General features: G+C 37.1%; 1 pseudogene; it reads left to right on the top strand.

Annotated features, from left to right (window-relative positions):
* Positions 1-1,503: 1,503 nt before the first annotated feature.
* Positions 1,504-2,733, top strand: LOC129528195 (putative vomeronasal receptor-like protein 4; annotated as a pseudogene).
* The last annotated feature ends 6,239 nt before the right edge of the window (positions 2,734-8,972 follow it).

Here is an 8,972-nt window from a genome sequence, read left to right as displayed (position 1 = left end):
CAACCATGCTGATGGTGCAGACACATGTTGGTGGGAACTTTTCATTGTTTGATTCTGACATTTATGATCCATGGATTCACTTACTAAAGTTTTATAGAGAGAGTAATAACCATTTAATCACCTAGATGATATTTCCTTTATAAAATCAAACATATCTGGTGGTTTTAGAGCAATATTTTTTACCTCAGTCACTTGTGTTTATTAGACAAGAATACTAAGTGTCAAGATGTTTGCATTGCCTTTCATATTTTTATTTAGGGGACAATGTAATGATAAATGACTTTGAATATATAACCAGACACACCTTCATACACCCCCAAATCTGTGCTAATTTACTGTTTTTTATATTTCATGCATGAAGCTAAATTGTTTTTACCCATGGATTAAAGCAAAATGATACAATGATACCTGAATCCTGGCCAAATAACATGAAATGGCAACTGCAAAATTGTTCTGCAAAATTTTACAAGGTATTATGGTATTGAGGATATCCCAAGAATACTTGAGAGGCATTATCTTTCTCATTGGAGACTGACATTCCTGTATCAAGTAAAGTCTCAGGAAAAAGAACCATGTGTGACTATTTTAATGCAACCTCTTGGTTGAAATAAAATGATTAAAAGTAGTGTTTATCTTGTTGATAACTGAGAGGCAAATATTAAAAATTTTGTTCTGAGATGAAGAGAGTTCACATGATAAGTCTCTGGGGTGTGAACTAAACTGGGAAAGCACCAGGACCATTTCTAAGACATACAGTCAGTTAGGGTTTGGATAAACAGAATAATGTTCCCCACTCCCTAAAAAAGATATTTGCATCCAAGTTCTTAGATACTGGAAATACATTACAATTCATGGCAAAGAGAATATAAGGTTGCAAATGGGATCAAAATTGCTGATATGCTGATGAAAAATAAGAAGACTATTATGAATTATCATGGTGGGCCCAGTAGAATCATAAGCATCAAAAACCATGGAAGAGTGAAGAATAAACCGTATCAAAGTGATAGATCATGAGAAAGACTCAATTGGATATATTTTTAATTGTTTGCTTTAGTGAGTCTTTCCACTTTAGCATACATTTTATTCAATTCAACTGTGCAAATGTGATTCATTTTATATGCCTGTCACTGAATTGGGTGCTAAAAATAAAATGAGAGAACACAAAATAACAAAAATTGATTTCTAAAGATGGAGGGCAAAGGGCATTAGGAATATAGATAGTGTGCACCCTATACAGGCATGATTGTAAATGTATTCATTATATATAGAGAGTAATAATTATATATATATATATAATTATTTGGCTTAGAAAAGAGTGCAGGGGGTATATTATCAAGAATTTAGCATCAAGGTTAATCAAGAATAAGTGAGTAAAATAAAAATAATAATGATGGTAATAATTTCAAACACTGAAGAAAGAACATTGATGATATGAAGTCATTTTTTTTCAGATCTACAAAATATGTTTCTTCTATGCCATTAGGATGAACACAGTTTTCACTTATGTTATCTTTTAAAAATGCCTTTAATTGTCAAGCTAGCATTAGAATCTCAGCCAACATCTTCCATCTTCTCTTCCACATTTTTACATTCTTTCAGGATCACAGGCCTAAGACCCATGACCTGGTCACCTGTCATTTGGCCTTTGTCCACCTAGTAATGCTCTTCACTGCAATGGAGTTTTTGTCTCCAGACATGTTTGAGTCACTGAATTTTCAGAATAACTTTAGATGTAAAGCTTTCTTTTTTTTTTTTTTTTGGAGATGGAGTCTCACTCTGTTGCCCAGGCTGGAGTGCAGTGGCACGACCTCAGCTCACTGCAAACTCCACCTCCCGGGTTCACGCCATTCTCCTGCCTCAGCCTCCCATGTGGCTGGGACTACAGGCGCCTGCCACAACGCCCGGCTAAATTTTTTTGTATTTTTTAGTAGAGACGGGGTTTCACCGTGTTAGCCAGGATGGTCTTGATCTCCTGACCTCGTGATCCACCCGCCTCGGCCTCCCAAAGTGCTGGGATTACAGGTGTGAGCCACCGCGCCCAGCCTAAAGCTTTCTTCTATTTGCACAAGGTGATGAGGGGCCTCTCAATCTGCACCACCTGCCTCCTGAGCATGCTCCAGGCCATTACCATCAGCCCCAGCACCTCCTGGTTGGTGAGATTTAAACATACATTTACAAAATACGATATCCTGGGCTTATTCGTTTTTTGGTTTAACAATTTGTCTTTCAGTAGTGACATGATAATCTACACTGTAGGTTATTCCAATGACCCAGATGATTTTGAATATCAGCAAATATTGCACATTTTTCCCAATGAATGTCCTCATCAGGGCGCTATTTCTTATGCTGTCATTATCCAGAGATGCCTTCTTCATAGGAATCACGCTGCTCTCAATTATATACATGGTCCTTCTTTTGTCCAGGCATCAGAGGCACTCCCAGCACTTTCACAGCAGCAGCCTTATATTAAGGACCTCTCTAGTGAAAATGGCCACCAAGACCATCCTGATGCTGGTGAATTTCTTTGTGCTGATGTACTCAGTGGACTTCATCCTCTCATCATCCGCAATGCTGTTATGGGTAATTGGCCCTGTCACCTATGGTGTCCACAAGTTTTTGGTCAATGCCTATGCCACTGTCAGTCCTCTGGTGCTAATCAGATCTGATAAAAGAATCATCAATATTCTGCAAAAGTTGCAATGGAAGTGCCATCTATTTTTAACAAGTTGGTGATAAAATTTTCTAAAAATTATTTCTTTGTGATCAATTAAATTATACAAAAAGCACATAATTTTCTTTCTGATTTAAATAAAACATGTGAATTGTACTTTTATAATATCTCAATATCTTTTAATTTTTTGGTGCCAAGAACTTTGTGCTTTCCTCAATTCAATGTCCACTATGATTTTGTATTCTCAAGGTCTGTCTCTCACCCCTTCATTTTAATTTTACCTTTATACAGGAAAATGTTATTTTCTTCTTGAGTACACTCTTACGCAGCTCCTATTGGCAAGCAAATCTCTTAGTTTTAATTTTTGAAATTATTTTAATTTTTCTTATTTATTGAAGATATTTAGCTATATTCAAATTCTAGCTTGAATAAAAAATTTTTTAAGCATAATTTTAAAATTTGTTTTTAATTGAAAATAACATTGTGTAAGTTTATTATGTATGTTTTGAATTACATATAGATTATAAAATGATTAAATCTAGCTAATTAACAAATGCATGATCTAAAAGTTATTGTTTTTTGTGGTGACAACACTTAACATCAACTACCTTTTCATTTTTCAGGACTGCAATATATCATAATTAAGTATGGCTGCCGTGCTGCATAACAGATCTTGTAAAATATATTGCTTCTATCTAATAATAATTATGTTTCCTTTGACCAACATCTTTCCATCCTGTCCTCCCCACTAACCACCGCAGGCTCTGGTAACCACCATTCTACTCTCTACTTCTAAGAGATAAGCTTGTTTAGATTCCACATTTAATAAATTCCTGTGTTATTTGTCTCTCTATGTCTGGCTTATTTCACTTAACATAATGTCCTTCAGGTTCATCTATGTTGTCTTAAATGGCAGAATTTTATTCTGCCATTTATTTTATTATGCCATATATTTGTGGCCAAATAGTATTTCATTATGTTTACATACCATGTTGTCTTATCCATTTATTCTTTGATGGGCACGGTGATTGATTCCATATCTTGGCCATTGTCAATAGTGCTGTAATAAACATGGGAGTGTAGCTATCTCTTTAACATACTGATTTTATTTCTTTTGGCTATATGCCTAGTTGTGGAATTGCTGGAACATACAGTAGTTCCATTTTAGGTTGAGAAACTTCCATACTTGTTTTTCATAGTGGCTGTATTAATTTGTATTCAAACCAACAGTTTATAAGAGTTCCCTTTATTCCACATCCTTGCCAACACTTGTTCTCCTTTGTCATTTTGATTATAGCCATTCTACTTAAGATAAGGTAATGTCTGGTATTGTTTTGATTTGCATCTCCCTGGAGGTGATAAACGCCAAGACAGAGAAACTGGGAGATACAAGAGGACAAAAATGACTCAGTGATAGACACCATGGAGTCTCATCCACAATCGGCACACTCTGATCCTCTAACCAAATGACAAGCCACAGTTCAACTACTCCTTTTAAAGAAAAATGAGAAAAAAAATCTCTAAAATCGAGGACAGGCAAGGAGAGTGTCCCCCTTTGGGCACCCCAGCTGGTTTTATGTGTGATAATTATAGCACCTCTTCTTGCAAACATTTATGTAAAGGGAGGATTTTACTAAGGACGACCAACATCTAAGGTTCCCAAAGTGAAGAAATTTAAATATTCCCAAACTGGTCTTCTCGTATGCTAAATTAGAGAAGTTAGGTTTCCGCATCAAGGAAAATAAATGAGGGTTGTATTTTAGCTGGCACCTAAAAACATCCAAAAGTAGAAACGATAAACTTATTTCTTTCCAGAAAGGTAACAACAAAATATTTGAAACTACCTCAGAATTAAAGAAAAGTAGCAAAATCAGCTTCTAAAATCAGGAAGCTGCCAGAAACTGTCTCTTCTTTTTCTTCTCCTAAACCTCTGCTTTCTAAACTTCCTTGCCTGGATGATTTCATTTTTTTCTCTTTCTCCTCCCTGTATTCCTTCTTAAACCACAAAGCGTCCAGAAATAGCTACAGAAGACAAAATAGTAGTCATTTCTTTTAAAACAAAACCCACAGGAAGAGTGGGTTCAAACATAAGATATACACTTTACACCAAGTCCGAATTAAGTGCTCTGATGTTTGGATTTCCTGATCTGACTCAAGACACCTTAGGTTTGCCAAGGAATTCCAAATAATGCTTAAGACCTATGATTCAGGGTTTTCAAACCAATATCAGCTAACTGATTTACTAGTCCTCCAAAACAAAGCCAAAGAATGCTACAAAGTAGTGAATTAGAAACAGCTTTAGCAGATTTTAACAAACTAAAGTGCAAATGGGAGAGAGAAGTGTAGGGAGTTTTGCAACTGCCTCTGTGGGAATTTACCACAGCTATTCCCCCTAATCCTATAGACTAGGCAAAATACAACAATGTAATATATACCCCAGCAAAACCATACCTGATTATTATATCACATTTATTTTTATTTTTTGTGGGTATACAGTAGTTGTGTGTATAAATGGGGTACATGAGATACTTTGATACAGGCATGCAACGTGTAACAATCACAGCATGGTAAATGGGGTATCCATCTCCTCAAGCATTTACTCTGTATTACAAAAATTGAATTATATGATTTCAGTTATTTTAAAAGGTACAACTAAATTATTATTGATTATAATAATTGTCAATTATTGACAATTGCAGTGTTGTGGTATCAAGTACTACTGTTGTGCTACCAGTACAAACTGTGTTATCAGTACAAATACTACTGTTGTGCTATCAGCACAAATACCCTGTTGTGCAATCAAATAGTACCTCTACCTCTTATTCATTCTTTTTAACTATTTCTTGTACCCATTAGCCATCCTCATTTCCCTCCATGGCCCTACCAAACTGCCCCCCTACTATGCTTCTCAGCCTGTGGTAACCATCCTTCTACTCTCTATCTCCGTTGAGTTCAACTCAATGGGATCCTTAGTGCCCATAAATAAGTGAGAACATGCAAAGTTTGTCTTTCTGTGCCTGGCTTATTTCATTTAGCATAATAACCCTCATCCATGTTGTTAAAAATGACAGAATCTCATTCTTTTTTCTGGCTCCACTGTGTATACATACTACATTTTCTTTATCCATTCATCTGTTGATTGACACTTATGTTGCTTCCAAATCTTGGCTATTTTCAACAATGCTGCAACAAACATGGGAATGTAGACATCTTTTCAACATACTGAGTTCCTTTCTTGTGAGTATATACTTAGCAGTGAAATTGCTGGATTATATGGAAGCTCTAGTTTAGTTTTATGAGAAACCTCCAAGCTGTTTTCCATAGTGGTTGTACTAATTTACATTTCCACCAACAGAGTACCAAGCTTCCCATTTCTCCACATTCTCACTGGCATTTGCTGTTGCCTGACTTTTGGACAAAATTCATTTTAACTGGGGTAAGATGATATCTCATTGTAGTTTTGATTTGCATGTTTCTGATAATATAACTGCTTGCAATTCATATGCCTTCTTTTAAGAAATGTTTATTGAAATATTTTGCCCATTTTAAAGATCAGATTACTAGATTTTTTTGCTATACAGTAGTTTGAGCTGCTTATCTGTTCTAGTTATTCATCCTTTGTCAGGTGAATAGTTTGCAAATATGTTCTCCTATTCTGTGGGTTGTTTCCTCACTTTATTGATCATTTCCTTTGACATGCAGAAGATTTTTAACTTGATGTAACTTCATTTGTCCATATTTGCTTTCGTTGCCTGTGCTTGTGGGGTATTACTCAAGACATTTTTGCCAAGACCTGGAGAGACTTTCCCCAATGTTTTCTTGCAGTAGTTTTTTAATTTGAGGTCTTAGATTTAAGTATTTAATCCATTTTGATTTGACTTTTGTATATGGCAAGAGTTGGGGTTATAATTTCATTCTTTTGCATGTAGATATCCAGTTTTCCAAGCATGATTTATTGAAGAGATTGTCTTTTCCCTAATTTAAGTTCTTGGCACCTTTGTTGAAAATGAGTTCAGTGAAAATGTATAAAATTTTTTTCTGGGTTATCTGTTCAATTCCATTGGTTTATGTGTCTATTTTTATGCCAGTACCAGGCTGCTACAGTTACTGTAGCTTTGTAATATAATTTGAAGTCAGTTAATGTGATTCCTGCATTTAATCTGTGAATTGCTTTGGGTAATATAGACATTTTAACATACTAACACTATCGATCCATGAACATGGAATATCTTTCAATTTTTGTGTCTTCAAATTATTTTATGATTGTGTTATAGTTTTTGTTGTAGAAATCCTTTACTTGTTTGGTTGATTTCTATGTATTTAGTTCTATTTGTGGCTATGATAAATGGTATTTCTTTTTAAATTCTTTTTCAGATTGTTCACTCTTGGCATATAGAAATGCTACTGATTCCTGCTGGGCACGGTGGCTGATGCCTGTAATCCCAGCACTTTGGGAAGGTGAGGTGGGCAGATCACGAGGTCAGGAGATCGAGACCATACTGGCTAACACGATGAAACCCCGTCTCTACTAAAAATACAAAAAAAGTTAGCCAGGTGTGATGGTGGGTGCCTGTAGCCCCAGCTCCTTGGGAGGCCGAGGCAGGAGAATGATGTGAATCCAGGAGGCGGAGCTTGCAGTGAGCCAAGATTGCACCACTGCACTCCAGCCTGGGTGACAGAGCAAGACTCTGTCTCAAAAAAAAAAAAAAGCTACTGATTTTTATATATTGATTTGTATCCAGAAACTCTACTGAATTTATCAGTTCTAGTAGTTTTTGTGGAGTCTTCAGGTTTTTTACAAATATAAGATTATATCATCTGCAAAACAAGGATAATTTGTCTTCTTCACTTTAGATGCCCTTTATTTCTCTCTCTTGTCTGATTGCTTTTGCTAGGACTTCCAGTACTATGGAGAATAACAGTGGTGAAAGTGGGCATCCTGGTCATGTTCCAGATCTTAGAGAAGGGGATTTCAGTGTTTCCCTTGTCAGTATGATACTAGCTGTGGGTATGTCATATATGGCTTTTATTATGTTAATAATGTTCTTTCTCTACCCAGGTTTTTGAGGGTTTTTAATCATGATGGGATGTTGAATTTTAGCGAATGCTTTTTTTAAAATGCCTTAATTTAAATGATTATATAATCTTTTCCTTCATTTTGTTGATGTGATGTATCATTTGGATTGATTTGCAACCATTCTTGCATCCTTGTGATAAATCACAAGGGTGTGATAAATCACACATGATCATGAAGAATGATATTTTTAATGTATTGCTTAAAGGTTTGCTAGCATTTTGTTGAGGATTTTTGCGTCAATATTAATTGGAGATATTGTAGTTTTCTTTTTTTAAAGTGTCTTTGATTTTGGTATAAAGGTAATTCTGGTGTTATAGAAGGAGTTTGGAAGTATTCCCCATCTCTATTTTGTGGAATAGTTTCAGTAGGATTGGTGTTAGTTCTTTAAATATTTGTTAGAATTCAGTAGTGAAGCCATAGAATATTGGGGCTTTTCTTTACTGGGAGACTTTTTATTACAGCTTTGATCTCATTATTTGTTATTGGTCTGTTCATGTTTTGTATTTCTTTGTGTTTCAATTTTGTGTGTTTCTTGGCCCTAGTCTGGTCCACTCAGACCTGCTCCATGCTCACCATCAGGCAGCTGGTGGTCCTTCTTGAAGAGTGAGTGCAGCAGGGACCAATGGTTGGGCTGAAGCCCCTTCACCTCATGGGGACTCTCCAATACTCATTGAACTTCATGGTGAGGGACAGAGGACCCACCCTGGCTCTCAGCGGGTGAGCAGGGAATTCTTATTCAAGGAAGCCCCTGGGGCAGCCGCAGGAGGCAGCCCTTGGGAAAAAGCGCCCAAGGCCCCCCTCAACCGGCCATCCTGCCTCCTCTGCAGGACCTTCTCTTCCCCTCTTTCCCTCCCTCCTGAGGTGAAAAGGAGGGGAGGAGACCACGGAGCCCGCTGTGTCAGGGAAACCTGGCCCTTCCTTTTGAGCGTCCAGGGGACTCGCATGGGTCTCGCCCCTTCTCCAGGACCTGGAAGCTTCTCTCTCTGAAGAGCCCTGAGTTCCAGTCTCAAGTGTCTCATTCCCCATTGCCTCCTGCTTCTCCTTTCATCCCTGCCACCACCACCTGGGGCTCACACTCCCTGCCTTTGGGCTTCAAATGTTGTACTACGTGCTTGACCCACTAGCCTGCTTAATCTTCAAAATCACTCTATCAAAAAGACATTTTAGGCTGGGCATTGTGGCTGAAGCCTGTAATCCCAGCACTTTGGGAGACCCAGATGGGCT

The sequence above is a fragment of the Gorilla gorilla genome, chromosome 17 (genome assembly GCF_029281585.2).
Source record: "Gorilla gorilla gorilla isolate KB3781 chromosome 17, NHGRI_mGorGor1-v2.1_pri, whole genome shotgun sequence".
Taxonomy (NCBI): Eukaryota; Metazoa; Chordata; class Mammalia; order Primates; family Hominidae; genus Gorilla; species Gorilla gorilla.
The sequence above is the reverse complement of the archived record's forward strand: the minus strand, read 5'-3'. Positions and strand labels throughout refer to the sequence as shown.